The sequence below is a fragment of the Hyla sarda genome, chromosome 9 (genome assembly GCF_029499605.1).
Source record: "Hyla sarda isolate aHylSar1 chromosome 9, aHylSar1.hap1, whole genome shotgun sequence".
Lineage (NCBI taxonomy): Eukaryota > Metazoa > Chordata > Amphibia > Anura > Hylidae > Hyla > Hyla sarda.
In genome coordinates, this window is record NC_079197.1 from 49,641,091 (window position 1) to 49,655,881 (window position 14,791).

Below are 14,791 nucleotides of genomic sequence, written 5' to 3' on the forward strand. Positions count from 1 at the left end.
ACACACAAATAAAATAAATGAGTCGAACAAGTCAAAGAACAGTTTAAAAAAGAGGAACTTTATTTATTATTTATTAAAATGTTTGTGTAGGGATTTTATGTAACCTCCATCACTCACAAAGAGCGGACAGTAACTAACTCAGGACAGGAAAAACCTCCAGAGGGGAGGAAACCTGTAGGGAATCCATGGCTACTGTACTGCCCTTCCTCTGGGCATACTAAAGGAGGTTACCTCTAGAATTTGGGCCAAAGTGTCAGTGTATGTGCTGCCCCACAGCCTGGAAAGTGTGCATCTAAGAAAGGAAAAGAAAAGATAGATTAGTTACATGTTTATTATAGAAATGCACATGGAACTGATCAAAAAGATGTGATACTTACCAGTCACAGGCGGGTATGAAGTTGCATTCCTAGGTTCCTACAGTTTAGGCCCCTCACTGATGACAGTGGTGATGACATCACATGTGTGACCTCACGGGAGTTCTATTTGAGTCATGCTGCTTTCTGATTGGCTGAAAATCAAAAAACCTTTTTAACATATTCTGCATGACTTATCTCAGGGATTTTTGCCAATTTTTATTAAATTGGCTCTACTTCCTGTGGGTACATTATATTTGTTTCTCCTAACCAGACACTCAGTATTTGTAATATCATTTGGTGACCCTAACAGCCTGGGCCCATAGGTTTCTTACACAGATCACTGCGGCTCTGGCAGGCTCAATGGGGGAGAATCATCAAGACCTGTCCAGAGAAAAAGTTGCAGAGTTGCCCGCATCAACCAATCAGATCACTTCTTTCATTTTTGAAAGGGCCTCTAAAAAATTAAAGAAGCGATCTGATTGGTTGTTATGGACAACTCAGCAACTTCTCCTCTGGACAGGTTTTGATAAATCTCTCCCAATGGGCAGCGCTGGCTGCTGGGACGTATGACGAGCGATGCCCCTGACGTTGCGGTAGGAGCGGAAGGATATTATTTATCAGACGTCCCGGGAGCCAGCGCTGTTTATTGATTTAAAGTGGTTGTGGCTCCTGCTGCCAGTTCAAGATCAGGCAGCATAGGCCGAGATTGACATACTGCATCTGTGATCCCCTGTGGCTGTCCAGCAGTTGCAAAAATACAACTCCCAGCATGCCCTGACAGCCTTCGGCCTTCGTGTGTCAGGTATACTAGGAGTTGTAGTTTTGCAACAGCTGGACAGACATCTGTCAGAAGGGGTGGTGGAAATAAATAAAAAAATAAATTTAAAAAAAAGCAATGTGGGCTTTGAAAAAGGCCCCACATAAGTTGTGTTTGAAGGAAAACGGTCACCCCTTCACCGCACTAAACCTGATACACCCGGTTATAGTGTGGGTGCTGGTCTCGTGAGCACTTGTGCCTTCTGAGCGCTCACGTGGCCAGCGCCCATGAATATTTAAGTCCAGCCGGCGGGCGGCCTCCAGCGTGCAATTCAGCGCAGGAAGAAGCGGACCTTCAGAGGAACACCGCGCGGACTACAGGTACGCATATCGGTCAAAGAGCTTGCATCGGTCTCATGTTCACCTGCACTATAACCCTGTGTATTGGGTTTAGTGGGACTGAATGGGTGACCGTTTTTTCCTTTAATACCAGTTTAAGCCTAGGAACAGACGCAATTTTTGTTTGAGGTTTTTTTAGCAAAAAAAAATGTGGTGTCCCGGTACCGTATTGCATACCGTACCTTTGTTAGGGGTCCCCAAAGTCAGAGTTCCTAGTAACTGTGGGATTCTGCTTCTTTAGTCTTCCCCTAGTCACCCCTCATATAGTTAATATATTGCTAAAATAAATGTAAATACTGTATAGAAAGTGTATACTTACCTTGCATAGCGTTGCAGGGCCTGCGGGTCATGTGACTGTAGTTTAGTCTCTATGGTAGGTAAGAGGACCTTTGGAGGTTCTGGGTCATGTGATACCCACAATACCTTGTAAAGCTGATTGACAGATGGTGGCGACCAATCCTAAAACGGCCAGCCCCTGCCCATATAAGAGAGCCATTAATCGCTCTCTTTCCTCGTGGGCTGTTGATGAGTAAAGATCTGCGCAGCTGTCATCGGCAACCACTGGGCCAAAGCCTGCCGGCCTTGGCTCGAATCAAACAGTGAGTTCTTACAAACTTCCCCGCTACTTCTAGCAAGGACCCTGGACCTAAACATAACCCTAAATCCAGAGGATCTGCGCATACTAAATCCTACTAAGCTAAAGAACTTACAAAAGTCCCAACCATACGTCAATCTCAGCTAAACTGTACATAGACATTGTTATAAAGACTGTTCCTGTTATCCCATGTTACAGAAAATCTTCAGTAAAGTTTCTGAAAGTTTTCAGCAAAGCTCTGGTTGTGGACATTACATTTATTCTACATCTCCCTATCGCTTTTGGGAAGGCCAAGCATCACAGTATTAACCCTCACCCTGGCGTCACAACTGACAAGAGTTAATTATAACCGTGATATACCTCACAGCAACACCCCAACTGCCATACACCCCCCCCCCCCACCCAAGGCACCACAAAGCAAAAACACAACAAAAAACTGCCCACTCATTTCTTTTCTCACAAGATGCCATTGGGGTGTGCCACAGGGTGTGAAGGTGTGAGGTGTATGTTATAGCCCAGGGGCAGATGTTATTGTGGTAGCCCTTGGGGGGGTGTTAGTAGTGGAGGTATTGTTTCGGTAAATGAGGGGTTAATGTTAACCCTGTAGTTCGTGACGCCAGGCTGAGGGCTAATATGTTGAGATGATTCTCTGGCCTATCGCCGCCCTTCCCAGAAACGATAGGTGTATAAGAATAAAGACTGAAGGTCCACAAAGTAGTTGAATTTGAACTTGCATAAACTTTACTTAACGGCTTGCAGTACATCCACAGAGCAGTAACAGTCTCAAACAGTCTCCATATACCTCAATGACTGACAGATGTTGCGGACCTTGACTTTAGACAATAGTCTCTGAATTCAGGGTATATTGCGAAGATCCGTCCGGATTTAGGGGATAAATAAGGTCCGGTGGTCTTGCAGAGTGTTTAGGGATTGATACACTCACAATTTGGAATAAAACAGCTGTCGCCGCAAGGCTAAGGCCTAGACTCACTGAGTACAGCAGCACAGATCCTTTCTCGTCAACAGTCAGGAACCAAGAGAGATATTAATGCCCTTATATGGGCAGGGGCGGGACCGTTTTGATTGGTCCAGCCATCTGTCACTCACCGTCACAAAGGATATGAGTGCATTACGTCACAAGAACCTTCAAAGGTCCTCAAGCAGAAATACCATAGAGTTCATCCGACCACGTGACCCGTAGGTCCTGCTACGCTTCTCACAGGTAATTAACTATTTATCTACATTTTATACAGTTAAACTTCCACAAATAAGGAACATATGATTAGAGCAATGACTATAGGGGTGAGAGGTGACTAGGGGTGGACTATACAAAAGGACCCCAACGTCCTAGGGACTCTGGCTATGTGGACCCATAAACAAAGGTACCAGATAGGATTCGGTAGCGGGACACCACATTATTAACCCCTAAATGTTTGTGATGCCAGGGCGTGGCTTTCCCGGTAACCACCCTAACAGTAGCACCGCTATTCCTAGGTTAGGCAGTGTAATAATAGTCCATGACCAGGTTATGGTTAACGGTAGCTTTACTTAGGTAGACAGATAGTACAGTCTTTACAGTTAGGCGAGGTCCCAGAGAGGTGACCAGTAACACAGAGCGACCTTGCAGCTTGCTGGTACTTGCAGTGTTTGGGCAGACTTTAACTCAGCCACGCTGACTATTATAGACTTGACTTGACTGTAGGTAGTGACAGCAGACATAGACGACTTGACTTACTGACATGTGGCTGCTGGTAAGGCTTGAGGCCTCCAGATGTGCTGGACACTGGCTCTGAGAATGAGAATTTGGCTCCCCCTCATTATAAAGGGGGCTGAGCAAGTAGGTCAAGCTGCAGGTCACCTGGTTAGCTGGTGCTCTCTGGGTAAAAAAACGTGACAAGTTTACGGAAAAGTAAAAAAAAAAAAAAAAAATGTGGTCACTTTATAAACCAGAAAAAAAAAGTGATCAAAAAATCCCATCAAAACAAAAAGGGTACTGATAAAAACTACAGATCATGGCGCAAAAAAATAGCACAGAAGCAAAATAGTACTAAGTACAGTTGGCGGCTCAGAAAACAAGTCTTAAATGGGTCTGCAGGTGGAAAAATTTTAAGCATTATAGATATTAGAAGGTGAGGAGGAAAAACAAAACTCCCTTACCGGTCGATAAAGGGGTACTCCGCCCCTAAACTTCTTATCCCCTATCCAAAGGATAGGGGATAAGATCTCTGATCATGGGGGGGTCCGACCACTGGGGATCCCTGCGATCTCAAGGCCGGCACAGCGGCTTTCAGAAACACGATGATGCGTAAGAGGAAAAAAGTGATCTCACATTTACATACAAGGAATCCTGGGACTTGTCGTTGGAGAGAAGGAACTCCAACAGGAAATATAAACAGTTCACAAAAAATCAACAGCGTTCTCGTGTACTTAACCCCTTAAGGACCAGGCCATTTTACACCTTAGGACCAGAGCGTTTTTTGAACATCTGACCACTGTCACTTTAAACATTAATGACTCTGGAATGCTTTTAGTTATCATTCTGATTCCGAGATTGTTTTTTCGTGACATATTCTACTTTAACATAGTTGTAAATTTTTGTGGTAACTTGCATCCTTTCTTGGTGAAAAATCCCAAAATGTTATTAAAGAAATTGAAAATTTAGCATTTTTCTAACTTTGAAGCTCTCTGCTTGTAAGGAAAATGTATATTCCTAATCATTTTTTTTTTAATTCACATTTCCAATATATCTACTTTATGTTTGCATCATAAAATTGACAAGTTTTTACTTTTGGAAGACATCAGAGGGCTTCAAATTTCAGCAGAAATTTTCCAATTTTTCACAAAATGTTCAAACTCACTATTTTTCAGGGACCAGTTCAGGTTTGAAGTGGATTTGAAGGGTCTTCATATTAGAAATACCCCATAAAAGACCCATTATAAAAACTGCACCCCGCCCCCAAAGTATTCAAAATGACATTCAGTCAGCGTTTTAACCCTTTAGGTGTTTCACAGGAATAGCAGCAAAGTGAAGGAGAAAATTCACAATCTTCATTTTTTACACTTGCATGTTCTTGTAGACCCAACTTTTCCAAGGGGTAAAAGGAGAAAATTTATCTCTCTCTGGAGTAAGCACATACCTCATATTTCAATGTAAAGTGTTCGGCGGGCGCAGTAGAGGGCTCAGAAGCGAAGGAGCGACAAGGGGATTTTGGAGAGTACGTTTTTCTGAAATGTTTTTTGGGGGGCATGTTGCATTTAGGAAGCCCCTATGGTGCCAGAACAGCAAAAAAAAAAAAAAAACACATGGCATACCATTTTGGAAACTAGACCCCTTGAGGAACGTAACAAGGAATTAAGTGAGCCTTAATACCCCACAGGTGTTTCACAACATCTGCATATGTAAAAAAAAAAATAAATGTCACTAATATGTGTGTTTTCCCCCAAGTTTCACATTTTTGCAAGGGTTAATAGCAGAAAATACCCCCAAAAATTTGTAACCCCATGTGTGGACGTCAAGTGCCCTGCGGTTGAACTACAATGCTCAGAAGAAGAGGAGCACCATTGAGCTTTTGAAAAGTGAATTTGTTTGGAAAGGTAGGCAGGGGCCATGTGCGTTTACAAAGCCCCCCGTGGTGCCAGAACAGTGGACCCCCCACGTGACCCCATTTTGGAAACTTCACCCCTCACAGAATTGAATAAGGGTTGCAGTGAGTATTTACACCCCACTGGCATTTGACAGATCTTTGGAACAGTGGGCCGAGGAAATGAAAAATAATTTTTTTTATTTTTACGCACCACTGTTCCAAAAATCTGCCAGACACCTGTGGGGCGTAAATGCTCACTGTTCCCCTTATTACATTATGTGAGGGGTGTAGTTTCCAAAATGCAGTCACATGTTGGGGGGTCCATTGTTCTGGCGCTATGGGGGCTTTGTAAACACATGTGGCCTTCAATTTCGTGAAACATTTTCTCTTCAAAATCCCAATGGTGCTCCCTCTCTTCTGAGCATTGTAGTTCACCCGCCGAGCACTTTACATCCACATTTGGGGTATTTTCTTACTCAGAAGAAATGGGGTTACAAATTTTGGTGGGGCTTTTTTTCCTATTTTCCCTTGTGAAAATGAAAAAGATAGGGTAACCAGCATTTTAGTGAAAAAAAATTTTTTTTTTCATTTTCCCATTCAACTTTAACGAAAATTTGTCAAACACCTGTGGGGTGTTAAGGCTCAATATACCCCTTGTTACATTCTGTGAGGGGTGTAGTTTCCAAAATGGGGTCACATGTCGCTATTTTTTTTTCCCGTTTATGTCAGAACCGCTGTAAAATTAGCCACCCCTGGTCAAATCACCAATTTAGGCTTCAAATGTAAATAGTGCGCTCTCACTCCTGAGCCATGTTATGCGCCTGCAGATCATTTTACGCCCACATCTGGGGTATTTCCATACTCAGGAGAAATTGCGTTACAAATTGTGGGGTCTTTTAGTCCTTTTACCTCTTGTGAAAATAAAAAGTAAAGGGCAACATCAGCATGTTAGTGTAAAAATTTTTTTTTTTACACTAACAGGCTGGTTTAGACCCCAACTTTTCCTTTTCAAAAGGGGTAAAAGGAGAAAAAGCCCCCCAAAATTTGTAGTGTAATTTCTCCCGGGTACGGAGATATCCCATATGTGGCCCTAAACAGTTTTCTTGAAATATGACAGGGCTCCGAAGTGAGAGAGCGCCATGCGCATTTGAGGATTAAATTAGGGATGCACGACTTTAGGGGTGCATAGGGGTGGACATAGGGGTATTCCAAGCCAGTGATTCCCAAACAGGGTGCCTCCAGCTGTTGCTAAACTCCCAGCATGCCTGGACAGTCAGTGGCTGTCCAGAAATGCTGGGAGTTGTTGTTTTGCAACAGCTGGAGGCTCCGTTTTGGAAACAATGCCGTACAATAAGTTTTTAATTTTTATTGGGGGGGGGGGGGGACAGTGTAAGGGGGGTGTATATGTAGTGTTTTACCCTTTATTATGTGTTAGTGTAGTGTAGTGTAGTGTTTTTAGGGTACATTCACACTGGCGGAGGTTTACAGTGAGTTCCCTGCTAAGAGTTCAAAACTACAACTCCCAGCATGTACTAATAGACCATGCAGGCTGGGAGTTGTACTTTTGCAGAAGCTGGAGGCACACTGGTTGGAAAACCTTCAGTTAGGTTCTGTTATCTAACTCCGTATTTTCCAACCAGTGTGCCTCCAGCTGTTGCAAAAAACTACAACTCCCAGCATGTACTGATCACCGAAGGGCATGCTGGGAGATGTAGTTATGCAACAGCTGGAGAGATCGCAGCTACAACTCCCAGCATGCTGGGATTTGCAGTTTTGCAACATCTGGAGAGCTACAGTATAGAGACCACTGCAAACTGTGGCCCTCCAGATGCTGCAAAACTACAAATCTCAAAATGCCCAGACAGCAAACAGTTGTGTGGGCATGTTAGGAGTTGTAGTTTTGTAAGATCTGGAGGGCTATAGTTCAGAGACTACCATATAGTGGTCTCCAACTGTAGCCCTCCAGCTGTTGCAAAACTACAACCCCCAGCATGCCCAAAGATCTGTCTGGGCATGCTGGGAGTAGTAGTTTTGCAACATCTGGAGTGCTACAGTATAGAGACCACTATATAGTGGTCTCGGACTGCAGCCCTTCAGATGTTGCTAGGCAACTTACCGGCTTCCGTCGGATCCAGGGAGCCTGCTGCATGACATTGCTGCCCGCCGATCTCCGACGTCGATCGTCGCCCGCAGCCTCCGCAGATCGGTAAGTGGACTCGGGCGCCGGTCCTCCATCGTTTCCCCGTCCTACCCCACCTATTGTGGGTGGGCAGGACGGGGGAAACGAAAGTTAACCCCCCGCCCCCGATCTGCTATTGGTGGTCGCATTTAGACCACCAATAGCAGGGATAGGAGGGGTGGCACTCCTGCCACCTCACTCCTATTTCTTCAGGTGGGTTGTGAGTGTCTTAGACACCCGCGATCCCTCTTTTATTCCGGGTCACCGGGTCACCATAGACCCGTAATGACCCGGAATCGCGCAAATCGCAAGTGTGAATTCACTTGCGATTTGCGCCGATCGCCGACATGGGGGGGTCTGATGACCCCCCTGGGCATTTGCGCGGGGTGCATGCTGATAGATATCAGCAGTCACTCCGGTCCCCGCTCGGTGCGCGCCGGGGACCGAAATCATCACGGACGTATGAGTACGCGCCTGGTCCTTAAGTACCAGGGTGCAGGGACGTACGCATACGTGCAGTGGCGTTGTAAGGGGGATGCGTGGGGTGTGGGCCGCACCGGGTGACACCCTCTGGTGGGGTGACACCCTGCCCAGCTCATCCCTGTCACAAGCTATTTTTGTATACTCAGTCTGCAGTGCAAAGCAAGCATGCACACAGCGAGTCTGTGGAGTTATCGGGCACTTACTCGGCTTCTCTTGCCCCTGATTGGCAGCTTTCTACTGCTCTGCTTGGGTCATGTGACACCAAAAAATCACATGACCCCAGCAAGCAGGAAGTGCCTGGAGGATACAGGAGCCCAGCAGTGTTCTAAGGCAGGTAAGGTAAACTACCCCCCACCATCCATGCCCACCCTTTTCCAGCATGATCCCAACCCCCTTCCCAGCACAATCCCTGCTCACCCCCCCCCTGACTGCTGAGACACAATTAGCTCCTAGCAGGCTATATCTACCCCTCCCCCTTACTACAATAAATAAATAATAACTGACACAACAACAATTTAACTTTTCCGTGGGTGGGAATCGGCCACAGCTTTATTTATAAAATTACTTATATAAATAACAATTTAACTGTAACAAAGACACCGATTGGCTTCTTACCAACCCGAGAGGTGCTGCCACACCGTCCTGTGTGGAGGTCTACCCCGGGTTGACCCCGCTTTCACCGTCTTCTTACCGCCAAGCTGTGACTTTCAATAAACAGAGATACAAAAAAGGGAGGGAGGGAGGGCAAAACTCTGGGTCCTGGGCAGATTGAGGGGGGAAGGGAGGCATCACAGCTATAAATACCATGGGGAGGGCCCCTGAAAGCCTGGGAAACTATTACACCCCTGATTGGTGCACTCCTTCCCCCCCACCCATGGGACATACCACTATAGTTACCAACAAGTTTTAACAGGAGGGGGAGGGGGCTAAAAAACCTTGCCTGTATATTTCTTAACCCCTTACTGCTCACCAGTCAGGGGGCAAGCTAGTTATGCACAGCTTGCCCCTCCATTCTCACCAGGGGTGCCCCCAGCTGTTGCAAAACTACAACTCCTAGCATGCTGGGAGTTGTAGTTTTGCAACAGCTGGAGGGTTGGGAAACACTGACATAAATAAGTGTTTCTCAACCAAGGTGTCTCCAAAGCAAAGCTACAATGCTGTCCATGCATGCTGGGAGTTGTAGTTTTGTAACAGCTGGAGGCACTCTGGTTGGGAAACACTGAGATAGGACATAGATCAGTGTTTCCGTAACAGGGTGCCTACAGCTGTTCAAAACTACAACTCCCAGCATGCTAAGTTTTGTAGTTTTGCAACAGCTGGAGTCACCCTGGTTAGGAAACATTGATCTATGTCCTATATCAGGGGTACTCAACTGGCAGACCACGGTCCAGATCCGGACTGCGTCCGCCAGTCATTCGGACCATCCGCTGGATCTCCCCTTATTCATTTGTAGCGGTGTCTTTAAGACGCCAATACAAATGAATAGCCGCGGCTTGGAGGAAGGGAGCGATGTGTCCCTGCCCGGCGCTTCTCCTATGATGCAGGTAGCACCGTTAGCTGCCTGCATCATCTGCTCTGGCCTGGCCTGACTAGAAGAGGCCAGAGGAGCGGGAGGGCGAGCCTAAGCTCTCAGGTAAACGTTTGTGTTCCCCCATCTGTGACTCTCCAGTTATTGTAGAACTACAGCTACCATGATGACCTTTTGTCTGCGCATGATGGGATTTGTAGTTTACAACAGATGGAGAGTTACAGTGGCAAAGTTCATATGGGGGCACAGTGGTATTAATTCTGGGGCACAGTGGCATCATTAATTCTGTGGGTACAGTGGCATCATTAATTTTGTGGAACACAGTGGCATCATTCATTTTGTGGAACACAGTGGCATCATAAATTCAGTGGGCACAGTGGCATCATAAATTCTGTGGTCACAGTGGCATCTTTAATTTTGTGGGACACAGTGGCATCCTTAATTCTGTAGGCACAGTGGCATCATTACTTCTGGAGGCACAGTGGCATCATCATTTCTGTGGGTACTGTGGCATAATTCTGTGGTCACAGTGGCATCATTACTTCTGGAGGCACAGTGGCATCATCATTTCTGTGGGTACTGTGGCATAATTAATTCTTTGGTCACAGTGGCATCATTAGTTCTGGAGGCACAGTGGCATTAATACTTCTGTGGGCACAATGGCATCATAAATTCTGTAGGCACAGTGGCATCATTAATTCTGGGGATACAGTTGTGTCATTAATTCTGTGGGTACAGTGGCATCATTAATTCTGTGGTCACAGTGGCATCATTAATTCTGTGGGTACAGTGGCATCATTAATTCTGTGGTCACAGTGGCATCATTAATTCTGTGGTCCCATTGGCATCATTAATTCTGTAGTCCCAGTGGCATCATTAATTCTGTTGTCCCAGTTGCATCATTAATTCTGTGGTCCCAGTGGCATCATTAATTCTGTGATCCCAGTGGCATCATTAATTTTGTGGTCACAGAGGCATCATTAATTCTGTGGATACAGTGGCATAATTAATTCTGTGGGTACAGTGGCATCATTAATTCTGTGGTCACAGTGGCATAATTTAATTCTGTGGGTACAGTGGCATCAAATGCTGTGTGTACAGTGGCATCATTAATTCTGTGGTCACAGTGGCATCATTAATTCTGTGGTCACAGTGGCATCATTAATTCTGTGGTCACTGGCATCATTAATTCTGGGGTCACAGTGGCGGCATTCATTCTATAGGCACAGTGGCTTCATTTTATTGTTTTAAGAGACACAGAGGTACAATTAGTCAGCGTTAGAGCATAGCATCTGCAAGTAATGTTGCAGGGGAATAGTGTGTGGCAGTAATATAACAGGGGCCCAGTGTGTGGCAGAATTATTTTCAGGGGCACAGTGGATGGCATTATTATTTTAAGGGGCACAGTGGGTAGCATTGATATACCAGGGGCACAGTGGGTGGCAGTTTTATATTCAGGGCAAAGTATGTGGTAGTATTATATTCAGTTGTACAGTGTGTGGCAGTATTATATTCAGTGGTACAGTGTGTGGCAGTAATATACCAATGGCACAGTGTGTGGCAGTATTATATTCAGGGGCCCAGTGTGTGGCAGTATTATATTCAGGGGTACAGTGTGTGGTAGTATTATATTCAGTGGGTACAGTGGTTGGCAGTATTATATTCAGGGGCTACAGTGTGAGGCAGTATTATATTCAGGGGTACAGTGTGTGGCAGTATTATATTCAGGGGTACAGTGTGTGGTAGTATTATATTCAGTGGTTACAGTGTATTCAGGTCATACATCCTCCACACTTCAGTTGTTAATTTGCTATTGCCTTCATGGCACTGAGGCCGCTAGGTGTGCACCAAGCCTTAGCATACAGCTTGGACCTTTACCAGATGGCAGACCTGGATAAGCGGACCCTCACTAAAAATAGGTGAGTACCCCTGGTCTATATATATTCCCTATCTATCTATGTCAGTGTTTCCCAACTAGGGTGCCTCCAGCTGATGTAAAACTACAACTCCCAGCATGTTGGGGTGACACCATTTTCTACCGCACCGGGTGACACCAACCCTAGTAACGCCACTGCATACGTGCCTAGTCCTTAAGAGGTTAAAACATAGTCATTTAGCCCCAAGACAAGCACAGATCCTTCCTAAGCATGTCCATTACTGTCTGGCTGGTAAGTACTAGTTTTCATTTTTACTTAGTGCATTTTACGGTAAAAACTGACATGTTCTCTTTATTCCGTGGGTCAGTGATTTAAACAATACCCATGTTTACATTTTCTATTATTATACTATTTTTAACCCCTTCCCGCCCCAGGACGTATGTATATGTCCAAGTTGCTAGCTTGTTAGTGCAACTGTAAGTATGCATACGTCCTAGCGATCTCCTGCTCTGTGTGATGCGCTGCAGCAGTTTGACGGCGGGATCCAGCTGTCAATCACAGTCAAGGTCCCGCCGCAGCTGCCGAGACCGTGATCGCGCTGGTCTCGGCAGCATTAACCCCATAGATGCCATGATCAGTCCTGATCACGGAATCTATAAATAATTATAAGTAAACAAACAAACCTATACATGATAGGTATTGCCATGTCTGTAATGATTTGTACAATAAATTGATAATTGTATTTATCCCACACGGTGATCGCCGTAAAAAAAGAGTAAAAAAAAAAAACACAAAAAGGTCAAAAGGTAGCATGGATCACAAAAAAATGGTACCAATAAAGCTTGTCTTGCAAAAAATAAGCCCCCCACACAATGGCCTTGGCCTTGGTTAGAACATGACTATGCAAAAAAGGGAAAAAAAAAGGATTTTGTTGAGAAAAGAAAAAAAAATAACTATAAAGATACCAAATATATAAATTTGGTATTGCTATAATCGTACCGACCCAAACAATTAAAATAACATAATTTTTACCATACAGGGAATTCCATAAAAAAAAAAAAAAAAAAAAAGTTAAGAAACGCCAGAACTTTTTTCAAATTTTTCACAATATTTTGGAGTTTTTCCACAAAAAATGCTGCATAAATCAACAAAGATTTACCACTAATATAAAGTACAATATATCATGAAAACAACTATCTCAGAATCACGTTGCTAAGTAAATGCATGTCAGAGGTATTACCACTTAAAGAGAAACAGGACAGATTTGAAAAATTGGGCTTGGTCATTAAAGGGGTACTCCGCCCCTAGACATCTTATCCCCTTATCCCGCAGCTGGGGACCCCAGGGATCTACCATGCGGCACCCACTTTAAGCGGCTTCCGGAACCGCAGGAGGTCCTCAGGCTGAGTCCATCTCGACCACGGGGACGGAAGATCGTGATGTCACGACTCCGCCACAGTGTGACGTCACACTCCGCCCCTCAATGCAAGTCTATGGGAGGGGGCGTGACATAGGGGCGGAGTGTGACATCACACGGGGCGGAATCGTGAAGTCACGATCTTCCGTCCCCGTGGTCGAGATCGACTCAGCCTGAGGACCTCCAGCGGTTCCGGAGGCCGCTAAAGGTGGGTGCCGCATAGTAGATCCTTTGGAAAGGGGATAAGATGTCTAGGGGCGGAGAACCCCTTTAAGGTAAAAACAGGTGGCGTCCTTAACCCCTTAAGGACGCAGCTCATTTTCACCTTAGGACGCAGCCGTTTTGGCAATTCTGACCACCGTCACTTTAAAGGGGTACTCTGGTGAAAACCTTTTTTCTTTTAAATCAACTGGTGGCAGAAAGTTAAACATATTTGTAAATGACTTCTATTAAAAAAAATCTTAATCCTTCCAGTACTTATTAGCTGCTGAATGCTACAGAGGAAATTCCGTTCTTTTTGGAACACTGATGACATCACGAGCACAGTGCTCTCTGCTGACATCTCTGTCCATTTTAGCAACCCTGCATAGCAGATGTATGCTAAGGGCAGCATGGTGGCTCAGTGGTTAGCACTGCCTTGCAGTGCTGGGGACTTGGGTTCAAATCCCACCAAGGACAACAATAAATATAGCGTTATTATTATTATTATAATAACATCAGCAGAGAGAACTGTGCTCGTGATGTCATCAGAGAGCATTCCAAAAAGAAAATAATTTCCTCTGTAGTATTCAGCAGCTAATAAGTACAGGAAGTATTAAGATTTTTTAATAGAAGTAATTTACAAATATGTTTATCTTTCTGCCACCAGTTGATTTAAAAGAAAAAAGGTTTTCACCGGAGTACCCCTTTAAGCATTAATAACTCTAAGATGCTTTTACCGATTATTCTGATTCTGAGATTGTTTTTTCGTGACATATTGTACATAATTTTGGTGGTAAATGTTCATCATTACTTGCATCCTTTTTGGTGAAAAATACCAAAATTTCATGAAAATTTTGCATTTTTCTAATTTTGAAGCTTTCTGCTTGTAAGGAAAATGGATATTCAAAATACATTTTATATTGATTCACAAATACCATATGTCTACTTTATGTTTGCATCATAAAATGGACATATTTTTACTTTATGAAAAAAAATAGAGGGCTTCAAAGTAGAGCAGCAATTTTCAAAATTTTCATGAAAATTGCAAAATCTGAAGGGACAGATGTTACAGAACTACAACTCCCAGCATGGCTGGGCAGTCTAGGCATACTGAGAGTTGTAGTTTGGCAACATCTGGAGGGCTACCATTTGGGCACCACTGTAATAGTGGTCTCCAAACTGTAACCCTCCAGATGTTGCAAAACTACCAATCCCAGCATGCCCAGACAGCCTTTGGCTGTCTGGGCATGCTTGGAGTTGCAGTTTGGCACCCACTAGAAGGGCAGCAGTAAATATCGCTTACTGACACCTTTCTTTTCACCCCCCACCGTCATCTCCCTATCTGCGCCGCTGATCTCCGCTGTCTCCACCGATGATCGCCGATCCCCATCGCATCTTCTTTGCAGGTTCCGGCCG

General features: G+C 44.7%; 2 long non-coding RNA genes across 4 annotated transcripts in view; one reads left to right on the plus strand and one right to left on the minus strand.

The window, feature by feature from the left end:
- LOC130290944 (uncharacterized) overlaps window positions 1-14,791 on the plus strand; it is a 145,456-nt gene that overhangs the window by 14,355 nt on the left and 116,310 nt on the right. The gene's annotated exons all lie outside the window — the stretch shown is intronic.
- The window catches only part of LOC130290940 (uncharacterized), a 41,804-nt gene continuing 27,051 nt past the window's right edge, over window positions 39-14,791 (minus strand). For both annotated transcript variants that reach the window (XR_008847736.1, XR_008847737.1), the window contains exons 4-5: window positions 378-508; window positions 39-292 (exon numbers count right to left, since the gene is read on the minus strand). This is a non-coding gene — a long non-coding RNA (uncharacterized LOC130290940). The remainder of the gene's footprint in view (window positions 293-377; window positions 509-14,791) is intronic.